Genomic DNA, 15617 nt, shown 5'->3' on the forward strand with positions numbered 1-15617 from the left:
ACGGTAAAGAAACCACACAATAAGTAAAGGAGGGCTTCAGTAGACCAGCAATGGTGGTGATAGAGGAAGACTTTGTAAGCCACCTGCTAATAACTATGGAGGCTCCTTTTCCTGTGTATGGAACAAAGGCTCCATTTTTGCAAGGATTATCTTTAGATTGGCTTAGAAATCGCTCTAAATGGGCTGTGATCAGTAATGGCTCGGCTATTGATTCATGGAACTCTCCATGTAACTATCTTCGAGGCAGATTCACTGAGTGATCCTGGTTGAGTGACGGGAGGAGCTCCCAAGTCCTTCAGAAAGGTAAAAAATGGCGTAATTTGAGTTCTAAGATATAGAACGATCGAATCCTCTGTGATTCATTTTGTCTTTTTTTGTCTTTTTTTTATTATTGTTTGTGTCTATGGTTACAGTTCATTCAAGACATTGAGGGGCATTCAAGAGACTATGGGGTTTGGAAAAGGAGCTAACAGACTGTACGCGACCATCGATCTGGAGAAAGCTCTAGTGGGTTGAACTCGGTCTAGAGAAAGCTCTAGTGGGTTGAACTCAGATCCTTGACGAACCCAAAAACCCACGATGGTATGATTCCTTTCACATTTACTGTGCTAACCAAGCTGGCAATGTAGGAGTTCTCTTTCATGCACATGGGACTGTTGAATCTCTACTGCACTTTAAATACTTGGATGCTTGTATTTTCTTTCATCCTCTTTCTGATGAAGATATTTGGCAATGGCAATGGCAGATCAGGATAAGCCAGAGACCCCATCTAATAAGCTTTGCAGGTTCTCCAAGATGCAACAATACAAAATCCATTCGTTCCGTCCTCATTGAACAGTGTTAGGCAAACCAAAGAGTTGCAATTTTTTGAACTGCAATTCCTACGTTTGCCTAGGTCCCAAAAACAAAGTGAAGCTCTTCATGCAATCCGAATTCTACCTTCAGCCTCCTGGTGATAGCCCTACTCGGAGATCCCTGTTCGATTCTCTTAAAGTTGGGTGCATTCATGTGTTGTTCAATCCCTTTACAGCATATTATAAGTATCCATGGCATCTTCAGTTTACATAGCAGAAGAGACAGTTGAAGAAAATAATATAAATGTGATAGAGGCTCTTCAGAAAATCCCCAAGGAACAGAGGAAGGAAATGAGAAAGACCATAATCCAGGAAATTATACTTGCTATTCAAGATTTAAGGTTTTCCAGGATGCATTTATGATTTCTTTGAATAATATTCTCTGGAAAAAAACTAATCCCTCCAAGGATGAAGCCATTTGAATCCATGATGCATTCCATTATGGAGGGGACAATGCATCTGAGTTGAGTACAAGTTTTGAACTTTACAGACAACTAAGCTCTTGTAAAAAATTGTTTTGAATTGAGGATACATGAACAATCAGACGTTCATGGTTTTTGTAATTGCAAATAAAGGCATTGAAATGTGTCAGGCAATTGTTATAGGTGCTATCTCCACGATTCATAGGGAAAAAACTGAAGTGGAGTCTGCACCCAGCAACTTTCGGTTTGTTGGATGTTATTTAATTATGTAGTCAAGAACATAGTTACTGGTTGTTATTTAGTTATGTATTCATGAACATAATTATCGGCATCTTCTTTGGTTTTAGTTTGGTGGTTAAAGGCTACCAAAACCAGAGTTTTATACCGATCGGACCTCCAAATTACACAGATGCATATGTATGTGTTTTCCTTATCAGGCATTAAGAAAACTGTTCAATGTCTAAAATTTAGTTTCATGTATTTCTCTCTTTTAATATCATAAAATGTGCAAATGAAATCTATTCAATGTATCAATGACGTGTAGATTGTGGATTACTTTAATTGTGTGTGGTTTAGTTCAGATTATTGTTTCATTATTGTTTCATGGAGCAGGAAGTATGGCATTGGATGAGATGGAGTAATTTTGAAACCGTCTCAACTCTGCCTTCAAGCTCTGACATAAGCCTAAACACAGATGAAGCGTTATTCAAAATTGCTTCCATTTCTTCCTTTGACATAGTTTCTCCTCCATGAATGATGAACTGTCGGTTGGATTGAAATTCTTCAATGCGATTGCCTGTCTGCTAGTTAATTTACAGATCCTTTATTTTTGTTTTGCAAAATACTTTAGACATCAGAACAGTCTTCTTAGGGAAAAATCGACTCAAAATTTGGAAGAAGTGTTGGAATTGTTAAAGGGCTATCGTTTGACCACCCCTGCTCAGTTTCGAAGAGTGGTCTATCTCAACCCTAGGTTCCTTTTTTATAGATCCAAAATGAACGTGAAGTCTAAGATGACTTTCCTTGGGACCTTCATGGAGGAAGAGGATATCCCTAAACTAATTATTACGTATGCAAGGGAATTTGGAGCCAGTGAGAAGAAGCTTAAATCTACAATTTCTCTTTCGGAAAGATTGGGTGTTGTGGGTCGAGTATTATCAGAGTTAGTAGCTAACCATCCTCATATGTTCATGGCTTCAGAGGAAAAGGTAATGAAGTCATTTAGAATTGCCGAAGATTTGGGTTTCAAGCTGGGATCAAAGAAGTTTGTAGTTGCGGTACATGGAACGTTTAATCTAGCGAAAGAAACCTTAGAAGAAAAGGTTACAGTGTTTGAGCAGTTTGGGTTTCTCAAAGAAAAAAATTTCGCAAATGATAGATCGGGATCTGTCTATTCTGTGGCTTTCAAACGGATGGTGAGATCACTCAGTGGTACATCAGCAACATGGAGATCAAGGTTGTGTACACATGTCAGCATATAGGTCAGAATGAACAAGGGATAATATGGCTACTCTTTAGTGACCAGAGGACAAATATGGCTATGGCTACATATAAGCTCTATTATAGAGAAGAAAATTTTGTAACCAAGTGCGATGTTAGGTTTTGGTGGATTACCTTTTTTTTTTTTTTTGTATAGATGATATTGCAGCCGAGAAATATTATGTTTAGTATGAGAATAGCTCAGCAGAAAACTGGCAGATTCTGCAATTCTTGGTCTCAGAAATTTATGAGAAAATTTGGGGTAGATAAAAAGCTCATCATTGTAAGTTGTATCTGATCTGAAATCCCTATTAAAATGACACATGCACTGAATTTGTCAGTAAAAACATTTGCTAAGATTATGCCAGATAAATCTTTAATATGATTTTTCTTGTTCATAGTTTTTATTTTTTCACCAAAGAACTCCAGGTAAACGCTCCACTATTGGCAATTTTAATAAGGGGTCATTTTGGCTATATAATCTTCATGATTTCTCTTGCGGTATTTCAATATGATTGGTAATTTAAAAAAAAATTGAGGCTTGCTCTTCAGATGGTCTCAACTAAAGAGAGTTACCCTGGATGGGACTCTAGCTTAAATTTGGCATTCCCTGTCATAACAAGGAGTGCTCTCAGAAATGACTTGATTCATTTTGGGTAGGGAAAGGATAGAAATTTGAAGAGATTGGGCAGAACTCTACTATCTATAACAGAGTTCAAGTATTATTTGGACAATCATCTGCCTTTTTAAGTTTTAGGCTATGCTGCCCTCTGCAGTTACAACGTTACCAAGTTTTGCTTCAGTTGTAGTTTGCAAAAGTAAACACCTCATCTTTGCAAAAGCTAACAATTCATTTCAATGAAAAATGTAGTGAATTATTTGTTCTTGATAAATTTTAGTCATGTTGTGAATGAGTAGTCCAAATGTATGACGTTACCAAGTTTTGCTTCAGTTGTAGTTTGCAAAAGTAAACACCTCATCTTTGCAAAAGCTAACAATTCATTTCAATGAAAAATGTAGTGAATTATTTGTTCTTGATAAATTTTAGTCATGTTGTGAATGAGTAGTCCAAATGTATGACGTCTGCTTCATTTGTTTGACGAGATGGTTGATGGTCCTTACCATTACAGTGTAGATTCTAATCTTTCAACAAATTTTGAAAGTGTGATCTAGCAATTTTAATAAGGGGACTTTTTGGCTATATAATCTTCATGACGCTCTTGCGGTATTTCATAATGCTCTTGAGGTATTTCATGATGCTATCTTTCATGATGCTCTTGCGAATGATAATTTAGACGAGACTTCTTGTTCAGCAATCCCTGTCATAACAAGGAATGCTCTCAGAAATGCCCCACTTGATCCATTTTCAGCAGGCAACGGATAGAAATTTGAAGAGTGGGCAGAACTCAACTATCTATAACAGACTTCAAGTATTACTTGGACAATCATCTACTCTTTTTAGTTTTAGTCTATGTTGCCCTCTTCAGCTACAACATTACCAAGTTTTGTTTCAGTTGTAGTAATGGAGTAGTTGCTTTGATAACATCTAGTTACGCCGTAAGGCGTTTCCCTCTGGGAAGAACTCCCTTATATGCCACCGTGTCTTATTTTCGACCATTGATCTGATGTGTTAGACGATTAAAAGAGATTGTGCCGTTGGATCAGATCATTATAGTTGGAATTTTAATCAGCGCTGGTTGAACTCCCTGTTTATCTCATGCTGGAGAGATTACCCGCGGGAAGGGGCGCAACATCGACAGCGGTATCATAACTGGCTAGGATTGCATCCACCGCAGATAAGGAACCCAAATCGGCAGCGGCGACAGCAGCAGAGAATAAATGTGAGCAGAAATATAAATCTGCAGTTGCTGGAAGACAATATGCAACGGTTCATTTTTGGCGCCTCCAGGCAAACCAGAGAAAATCGCCGCTTCCGCGGCCGTTGTTGTCTTCGACAGTCTCGTTTAGTTGCCCTTTGTCGAGAGCTAGTAGATCATTTTGGTACAATGACAACAGACCTGAACAGATCACTAGAGGATTACCAAACACCATTAAGGACTGTCACGAGGACTGCGAGTGAGTGTCCATCTCAACCACAACTCGACCAGCGATATCCTACCAACTGTACTGGTAGGAATGACTCGGATGGTTAGTTGAACCGTGATTAGATGCTTGCAAAGGAATCTCTCATCAAACTTCACACTTTCCACTCTTTTTCTTGGTTCAGGAATCCTCAAAAAATTGTTAGGCTTTAAGCGTATCTATCTGCTCGCTTCCTTGTTTTACTTTTTAGATAGGACTTATATCTCCATTTGCCGGTCTTCAGTTTCACTACAGATGCTTCATTAGTGTACTGCAGTATTAATGGGTTAATTGTCATTCCCGTTTTCTTTACGCTGAAAATGGATGTTTCACTGTGTTATTTTTAACCTTTAATTCAAAATACGCAGTGGGTTGGTATGTGTTTGGCAATTTCCTTCTAAAATTACCCTTGGCATGATATTTATTTTATCCGTCATCTAAATATTAGCTTGATGTTTTTGTCTAAATATTATTTTGATGTTCCATCCTGTACTAAGGAAGCTTTTAAAATATTAGTCTGATCATAAAATATGTTTTAATCTAGATATTTTATAAGTTAATTATGCCGTAAGGCGTTTCCTTCTGGGAAGAACTCCCTTATATGCCACCGTGTCCTATTTTCGACCATTGATCTGATGTGTTAGACGATTAAAAGAGATTGTGCCGTTGGATCAGATCATTATAGTTGGAATTTTATAGTTGGAATTTTAATCAGCGCTGGTTGAACTCCCTGTTTATCTCATGCTGGAGAGATTACCCGCTCGAAACCCTTCGCAGACAGTAGTGATGGCTTCGCTGGAGTTTCGATTTCCTTGGCATCTTCTGAATTTTCTATTGAATTTTCTATAGTTATCTGTAGACAAATTTCCTGGCTGCCTGCTCAGTTTGAAAATCCCAATTCAGTGGGGATGAAGATCTCAGTCAGAAAAAACAAAATATAAATTAGGCCCCAGGCAGAACCTTGATGTATCTCGGGGCACTGTGTACATTATCTGTATCTTCATATAGGTACAAAGGATTGCATTTACACCATTTTCAAATTGTTTTATATTTTAGACCCGGTGCCATCTGAGAAATGGACCAAGTTGAGTATCATGATGTATATTTTGTATAACTACGACACATTTGGTGTGGGACAAGCTCCCTTTCCCAAGGGTAATAATCAAATTGTAAATCTCTCCTTGCAGAAAGTTTAAAGACTTGGTTGCCCTTGTGTTGCACACAGATAGGGCACTCCTCAGACAATTTAATTACCTGCACCAATAGGATTCACAGAAATGGCAGCCTGAATCAGTTATATATGTTCTTTCAAAAATATATTGATTTAATAATGCAAATGAGTGCTTGGTTTATCTCACCTTTGGTGCACATTTGAAACAAAATAAGTGGCTACATGGTAATTGCTTCGGCTCCACAACGGCATCTGCACATAGATTTATGGGTAGAAGTTTCAGATTTTGTTGTCTGTTGTTAGAATACAGATAAATCATTGAAATAACAATGTAAAAAAAACGAATATTCTAAGTACCCAGGCATATAGAACAAGTAAGTTCATTATCGATAGCAGATTTTGATGATGCTTGTGTTAAAACTTTGGAAATAGTGGGCATGTTCCCCATTGTTTTCTCTGTAGTATATAATACTGTTTTGATACCATTGGATCCATTAAGATTTGAAAATGGACTCTCTGGAAGGTTATGTCCATAGCTGTTGCAAGGAAAGAAACTCACTGATCATTACTTTTTTATAATAAACACCAAAACAAAACAAAGTAGCTTCTATTCAACTACTTCCAGGAACCCATTATTTACAGCTTGTTTTCTAAGTAAAATCTTTGTCATGTTCTTTATTTTACAGAACTACAGACTGTGGATGATGGTCTCTACTTTTCTTGATCATCATTGTCCCGCTTAGGCTCATCTTCGTTATTCTCCAGTACCTCAAGCAGGTACCCAAGATGATCGGTTGAAGGAAACTTGTTGAGATCTGCATAAGAGGATGAATGAAATTACTTAAATGCAAAGTGACAGTCTCTAGAGAACATGTCTTGAATAAGTGGGTATCCTAGGTTTACCTTTTGATGCCTTGGATTCTATTTCAGACTGTGGGAATCCATTAGTGAATCTATTCTCGAGGGGGTGGGAAACAACAATAGACGTGTATTCCTTTGGAGTAGTTCTTCTAGAGCTAATAACTAGAAGAAAACCAATCAATGACAAGAATCCTAAAGGCCAAGAAAGCTTGGTTATGTGGGTAGGGCTCTAGTGTCCTTGCTTGTTTTGTATTTGATAATTTTGGATTCTTTTGGTTTCGTTATCTTGGTTCAGAATCTTAATCTCTTGTAAATTTTAAAATTTAGGCAAGGCCATTACTGGCAGCTGGCTCTGTAAAAGAACTTGCAGATCCACTTTTGGAAGATGCTTATATGACATGAGGAAGATGAAGAGAATGGTCATTTGTGCAGCATGTTGTCTGAGACAGGCAGCTCAGTTTCGACCTTGAATGAACAGAGTAATTACTCTTATTCTCATTAGTTGCATATATATGTTTCAGTTTCTGATGTCAAATTTAGTTGCTTGAAGACATTTCCTTTCCTGTGAGGAGTTAGTGCTAGAATTGTTTTTTCCCATAACAAAGAATGGCACATGAAATATCGAGTTGATATCCTTCTGACATAGAGTAAAGGGTGTTTAGACCTAGTGTTTAGGGTTGTAATCTAAACATTTGTTTAGTAGTTCAATTTGTGAAATCATCACCCTTAAACCGCAGAAGAGATGTTGATGGTATGCAAATTACCCCTCCCTGAATAGGCAAGAAGAGCCAGCATATCTGCTTTCACTCCAATATCAAGAGAGTATATAGCTTTCCTGAGAATCACTATCCTAGCTGAAATCTGGATTGCAAGATTTGAATTGAAAGCTTTGGTTTCCCCAAATAAAGTGGCTTACCTTTGCATTAAACTGACTTTGTGAAATTTCAAACAATGGATAAATGTTAATGTAAGAACGTGAACTTATTCTTCCTCATTGTTTGTCTATAACTTATTATTGCAGAGTTTGAAATTAATACGAGGAGAAGGAGATGACCTACCTTATTGGACCAAGAGGTAATTGACAATGTCCATGGAATTAGATGAATTGATTGAGGATGAATCTGGAGAAAACTCTGGGAGTTGTGACATCCAAACTCATCTATCACTTGCAATGCTTGGAGTTGATGATGATTTGATATCAAACAATAGTCCAGATCAAAGTGTAAATCTTGTACATGAGAGCAGAACATTGGAAGATTATTTCTATGGACATTATAGCTGTTCAACAAGCTTTGATTGATTTAAATCTACTTCTCTGAGCTTCATAATTTTTCTTACTCCTTGCTTCTGTAAAAGCTTCAATATTTTATACTTGGTGTATTACTGTGAGCCAATGCCACTACTTAGCTATGTTCAATTTCAATCACTCTCCATATTGGCTGAAGCTGTGTCTGAAGTTGAGTGGAGTCCATGTAAAGTCCTTTGCCAATTCCTTGTATAAATGTGAAAGCCATTAGTGGTCACTCGTTTTGGTGACCCACTGGCGCTCACTAGAGCTGAAAATTTTCTTGTCCTTGCCTTTGGAGAAATTGTATGTACGTGGAAGGAAAAGCAATTATGATATCACTATTGATATGCCAAACCATTGTTATGTACTTTTTTAGGTCTGAAGATGTGTAACTTGTGGTTTATATTGGTACATTCTCTTGTATACTAGTTTACTTTGAATTTGTCAATATCATAAGCCCAATAGCAATTTAAGTGTATGTCTGCATGGCAGAACTGCATTGGGGTTGAAATTTTCTAAAATTAAGTTGTATTTAAAGAAATATGGTGTCTAAAAAGCATAGAACTCCAAACATCAAATCTCTTTGCTCCTTGTAGGCTTGAACCAACATCTCTTCTAGAGAAATTCAACAATTCTAATTTAATAATCCTATCGGCCTCTCTTTGTACCTTTTGAGACAATTGCTAGTTCTAGATGGGACATATAACTCCAATGTGCTTTGTCCTCGTTACAGAGAACACAAAAATATTAATGCAGGGTATAACAACTATACCACTAGTACTACAAATCATTTCTGCTCAAAAAGGGGGATTTAAATCATGCAACAGCTTAAGAGGGGCAGGGTCCAGTTTCAAAAATAGCCTTACAATTGGACTAATCAAAATAAATCTGATTCGCTTCATAGGCGTAGAGTAAACAGGTACCAATGAGGTAAGGTGCAAGTGGACAATTAAATCATATTCAGTACAAGACAAGCCCTCGGCATACAAATGCAATTGAAAGTCTTGTGTTATGAGCTCCGAACAAGATCACAAATGATATATTATTCACCAAATTTTAATCTTCCACAAAGAGACGGATTGATCCTCTCTGATTTGTCAAACAAATAAAAAAATACCAAAATTATGCATAGAATCATCTTTGAACTGTAAACACTACAGTATATAGTAACCTAGGAAAGTGATGAAGCACTCAATACCATACAAAAATAAAATTCCTTAATAGAAGATTCCTTAATAGAAGAAAACACCACTGAAAATTTTGAAAAGCTGCCAAATGAACTTTGCCAATCTTTTAGATTTACGGAAACAAAGTCAAAAAACCTCTTCAAAGCTAAGTGCTTACTACCAGCCACATCCAATAGAAAAGGTTTTATGGGGCCTGATAATATCAGAACTTGCTTGACCACGGTAAGATAAGCACCGTACCTACCTAATGTATAAAAGAAGACTGCTAAGCTGGAGGAGGGGCGGGCAGTCTACTGCCAAAGTGATGGTTGCTGTAATTAGTAGAGGAATTGTAAGAACCGAAACCCAACAATGAAGGTCCCATGTTATCTGATGGATACATATATGGCCTTGAGAGCGAGACTGGAGTCCTATTTCCAACACCATAGCCTGCTCCATATAATCCTTGGTTTGATCTGTCATATGCATTTTGGCCCTGTAGGTTGTAGGATGTAACACCTGGAGCTGCACCAGAATATTGTACTCTATCCAAAGACCTATAAAAGTTTCTGTCTGCACCATTGGAAGAAGCATAAAGAGTCGGAGTTCTTTCATCTGCACTTAACGGAGGCATATATACACCAGCATTTCCTCCATTAGCACGAGGACGCTTAGGTTGAGACTTAATAGCACCTGCAGACCTTTTTCTGTCAGCCTTAGCTTTCTCTAGCTGAGCTACACGCTTTTAAAGAGGATCTGGTGAGAACTGTGATTCAAGTTTGTGCTCCTCAATGCACTTTAACAGCTCTGTAAGCAGAAAGCTCTTTTGTATTTACTTCATTCTGTAGCACCAAATAAAAATATTGGTCAAAAAAGGAACTTCTGATATAACCAACAATACTAAGCCAAAATGATCATCACATAACAAGACATTTTGTATAACAGTAATACAATCGTACTTGTGCAACAATAGAGTTATTCCCGCTTTTTAAACTTGCCTGAGAAGCTTTCTTAGCATCTTTCAGATATTCCTTCAACAAAGGAACAGGTGCAAACTTCTCTGTCAACCCAAATGCATGAGCAAAGTTGACTGCCTCAATTTGTTTTCCACTATTGACCAGGGTTTCTACAACATCTGCATGAAATTGTCACAAAATTTTCAGTTAATCTGAATATGTCACAAACATTTGAAATACCAAAAGACAGTTTACTGTGAAAGGAAAAAAAATACAGACAACTTCAATGGATTTTTCAATAAAGATAACAGCTATGTCAGCTTGAGACCATTTTCGTAAGTAAATAGTTCCCCACTCATGAAAGGCCTTATGACACTTTACCATAACTGATCATCTTCAGGTGCCTTTATTAATATCAACAAAATAACTTACATACAACTTTCTACCTCATAAAAAAATGTCTACCTAGTATAGGCCACTCAGTATCTGCCTTGCATATGAAATGTTGAGATCTAAAGAAAAGACTACCAACCCCGTCAACTTAGAAACCCGTTCACTGGACTAAACAAAAAACGTTGGGAAGGTTTACTATAGCCACGATTACCAAAATTTATCTTCAACTCAATCAGCCACAACCAAGTATACTGATAAAATCCACCAGTCCCTCAAAAAAACCAAGCTAGCCATGAATGCCAGAAAAACAACAAAAAGCCTATCTACCAAAATGGATGGAAATTTTGCCAGCCTAGCCACTGAGGCTAACATTACATAACACCAGCCAACCAACCTGGCATTTTTTATTCAAGTCCAAGGGAACGACAGAGTTCAGGTGTCTGCCTGCACCATGCAACTGCAAGAACAAGCTTGCATAAGTCATCTTTATCAAACTCTGACGCAATTCCAAAAGTAGCTAGAAGTTGCAAGAAGGCCTGGGCCTCCAACGAATTGCCATTGGCAACATCTCCTTCAAGGTTTATCTTCGACTTCCATTCATGTGCAATACTTTTGGCTTGCTCCTTTATATTTAAGGGCAGAACTGGATGTTCAACACCCAAAATAGGATCTGCCAAAACAGGTACAAGAGATTCCAGTAATAATGTACAGGCCCGGCGTAGAGCCGGGAGCCCAGACTCTTTCTTGTCACTTGACTTTTGTTCAAGAGAATAAAACCCCTCCAAGGACTCTAACACTAACCGTGGTGGGTCAGTTGCAGAGTTTAATGCAGAGGGAACCTCATTGCAAAGCCCTATTTCCAATTGCAAAAGTCATTAAGAATGGGAAGAAAGGATTTAGGGATTATAATATCTGAAAATTTCTATTTTTAAAGTATTATAAAATGAGTTTAGATATTTATATAACAATAATAAGTGGAAATCAGAAAAAGAAAAAGAAAAGAAAAGAAATTGATTGGAGATAAATTTTTTATAATTTTCCAATGCTCAAACAAAATATTTATAAAAGGTAATTGACTGGTCTGTGGATGAAGCAAGCATTTGGAGGCTAATTCGTGAAGTCTGACAATAAAAGAGGTGAAATCAGAATGAGTAATGATAAGACAGACATCCTTGTATAGAAATTGCAATGAGGTTCTTCTTAAAGGTGACTTAATTGTATCACATTGATTTTGACATGACAACATCAGTAAAATGATATAAAAGTCGTTGCAACTAGTACACCTGTGTTTGGCGCATTAATCACTATATGAGATTGAAGGAATCTAGCGCATTCTCGATCAGAACTATTGCTTGATTGACAACAGCATGAGTCTTGTGTTGTACACTAATTGTATAATTGGTGCATTAATCATTGTATGAGATTGAAGGAATCTGGTTGCATTCTCAATCAGAACTATTGACAACAGCATGGACCTTGTGTTGTACAACAATTGTATAATTTGATTGTGAAGGATTTAAGGAGAAGTAATGTTGTTTTTTTTTATCCTAGTAAGGATTTCCAAATATACTATTTATTGGTCCCTGTGGTATACATTGTTTGGACCTTGTTTTCTCCCTTAATTGTAAGTGCATAAAAATATTAGATTCATAGGATACGGTACCATTAATCATGTGATCCAATGATCTTGGACGTTTTTTATTGAATTCTTCAAAACTTATTTCCATTTGATCTTCCAAAATGTGAATATAGTTTTATTGGTTGGAACAATGCTACAACTTACAAGTTATAATAACAAAGATTATGTTCTGCATAATGCTTTCCACCTTGCAATCTTTTTGTGGATATGGTTAAGCAATATTCTCTTCGAGTAAAAATAAATTATTGTGTGTAGAGTCATTGGGTTTAATATAGTAATGATCGTAACATTTTGTAGTCTTTTGTTTGTTGTTATGTGGTTTAGTGGTTGAGACAGTGCATTACCATGTTAATGACCCAAAGTCAAACTTAGAGATCAGAGCCCTCAATTATAAGTTTGTTGAATTTTATGAGATTTATATGCAATATTAATTCAATAATTAAAAAAAATATAGACTTAGGCACCCTAAATAAACTTCAATTTATACATCTTTAGAATCTCATTTATGTTACATATCTACATCTTATGTACATTTTCCCATTCCCATGTCGGAATTGTTCCTCAATTTATGCCTTAGGGCGTTTCCTTTGCAACATTTGGTGCAAATGCTAGTTAGATTTAGATTCATTGGACATTTTACTCATCCACATGCATAAGAGTGAAATCAATTACATGAACACAAATAGTATCATCAACATATATCTTACGCAATAAAAGTAAAGAACCAAAACACCTCAATAGAACCTAAACCATTTATCATGTGTAGTTATCATCGCACCTACAACTAAGCATATATGCTGAAAGAACTGAAGTAATATCCAAGAAAACAAACAACATACAATAGATTCCATGCAACTGCCACCAACTAAACCTCACTTGGAGGGAGGAGCACCACCATGCAGCCATGAATCACCTCTGACTGCCCCCGAGCCGAAGATCTTGTCAAGGATTAACTATCCTCAATTGATTGATGCACTCGGTATTTAATACCCTCTTTCATGATTTAGTTACCATTAGCGGTGTCTTGCTTTATGGATTTTTCCATTTGCCTAGGTCTTATCTAGAAAATATCGTCTTTATCTCCCATGATGCTTTTCCACATAAAAGCTTGTGTTTATCTCCCGCAAAGCTTTTATGTCCGATGGGCCTTTATCTCCCATCCATCTGATGGATATCCAATCCATCCAATCTTATCTAGAATCCCATCTAGAAGCTTATCATGAAAGATTCATCTCTAACCCATTCCTCATGGGATTTGGCAAGCATCTCCTCTCTCTTGATGCTCCACCCTCCAAGTGATTTATTTTATTAATTTATTTAATAATACATTTTCATTTCATATTACATATCACCTAGCTTTCCTTAGCTTAGGTGTAAAATAGTTTAACCCACAAGGGAGGGTATCAAATCTAGCTTTCCTTCGCTTAGGTTTACAACATTTAACACACAAGGGAGGATATCACACCTAGCTTTAACTTAGCTTAGGTTTATAATAATGTAGTACATAAGTGAGGGGTGTTACATTGTCTTTTTTTCCCTTTTTGACTAAATGTATTAATTGAAAAAAAATGTCATATGAAATGCAATGACTTATGGTTTCCTGGACATGTAGTGTTGATAAGCCATGTTATTGGCCTATAGAATTGTAAGAAAATATCTCCATAGTAAGTGAGATGAATCTCCATTATTAAGAATTTTGATACATTTAAATGTATATTTATTTAATTTATATATTAAATTTTTTAATAAATAATAGTAATAATTTCAAATAACCTTAAAATTTAGTTAGTTTTTATGACATTTTTTAACCTCGGTGATGTGAGATGTATTATAAAGTAAGCATTTCGATGCCTCACATGAATGATGCCTATCAACTTTTACAAACTATTTATTTTAGGTAACTAAAATAGTATTAAAATATTTCCTCTTGGTATTGTATATCCTCTATGATCCAATGAGCTCATAACAATAACCCCTCACAAGCCATTTATAGTTGGTGTACTTTAAACCCTCAAAAGGCATTTATAGTTGGTGTACTTTTTATATTGATATCTGTGTCTATTTTGAAATAGGGCTTCTAGAATTTTAATTTAATTATCAATAAATAATAGGTGGATGATAAAGGGATTAAATATATCTCAAAGTTAATTATGCCCCTTTTACATTTCAATTCAACTAGTACAACCATATAAATTATATACTTGGTGAACATGGAAAAGCAACAAAACACATGCCTCATCATACATTTCATATTGTGAACAATAAAAAAATCACAAAAATTATTTAAATTATGAAGTTATTATTAGTCTTTATTAAGAGCATAGATCCTTCTTTACTGTGGATCTACCAAGCCCCAAGAGGGATCTCTATGATAGTTGGCATATAAAGATATTTGATCCCTCTCGACGCTTAGTAGATCCAAAGTAAAGATACCAAGCCCCAAGAGGGATCTCTATGATAGTTGGCATATAAAGATATTTGATCCCTCTCGACGCTTAGTAGATCCAAAGTAAAGATGGATCTATGCTGGTTTAATTCCCCCCATTAAATAGGCTACATTCCACGTGAATACCATGGGTCAATACCATGGGTCAATACCATGTGTCATATTTAGTTTATTAATATTAATATTAGGGTTAATAATGTTTTTTGCATGGCGTTAATAATAATTTGACCCATGGCATTTGGCACATAGGCTTCACCTAAATAAAACCTCTTTTTTAAGTATTCATAAATATAAAGTGAATTATGGAATACATGTAATTTTTTTATTTAATTATTTACTATACCTCTACTTTATTTATATTTTTATTAATTTACCATACCTATTTTTATAAATGTGGTATTTGGCCCACACTATTTAGCCCATGGTATTAAAATGGTATTTGGCCCATAGGCTTCACCTCAAAAAAGCATATGTTTATAGTCTCCTTATATATAAAGAGGTTTATGGAGTAAATATAAAAAAAAAAGGTTTTATTTATTTACCATACCTCTAGTTTATTTATATTTTTAATTTTTTAACATACCTATTTTTTGAGTGTTCATAAACCTATTTATATTTTAAATTCATATTGTGTTTATACATAATAACTATTAGATTGTGTTAGTGTCAGTGTCCTCAAACTGCCATCAATGATCAAAATCTGCGCTTTTTCATTTCATAGTAGGAGTCCCATACTGATGGGTTTGCATTCCATTAGGTCATTGATTCACTGATGGTAGGGTTTACATCCAATTTTTCCCTCATGATTTGTACTTGTTGATCCTCTTTCATATATTTCAGTCATAGTTCATGTTCACTTT

General features: G+C 36.0%; 1 long non-coding RNA gene and 1 pseudogene across 1 annotated transcript; one reads left to right on the top strand and one right to left on the bottom strand.

Moving 5' to 3' along the window:
- LOC149159061 (uncharacterized) lies at nt 1–1945 on the top strand. The gene is made up of 3 exons (XR_016261096.1): nt 1–303; nt 414–582; nt 746–1945. It is a non-coding gene; the product is annotated as an uncharacterized LOC149159061 (long non-coding RNA).
- A 7643-nt stretch (nt 1946–9588) lies between these two features.
- LOC149159062 (FRIGIDA-like protein 3) lies at nt 9589–11544 on the bottom strand (annotated as a pseudogene).
- Between the last annotated feature and the right edge of the window lie 4073 nt (nt 11545–15617).

Source organism: Pinus tabuliformis, chromosome 5_2, assembly GCF_031772625.1.
Source record: "Pinus tabuliformis cultivar Carrire ecotype Pingquan chromosome 5_2, CPIR1, whole genome shotgun sequence".
NCBI lineage: Eukaryota > Viridiplantae > Streptophyta > Pinopsida > Pinales > Pinaceae > Pinus > Pinus tabuliformis.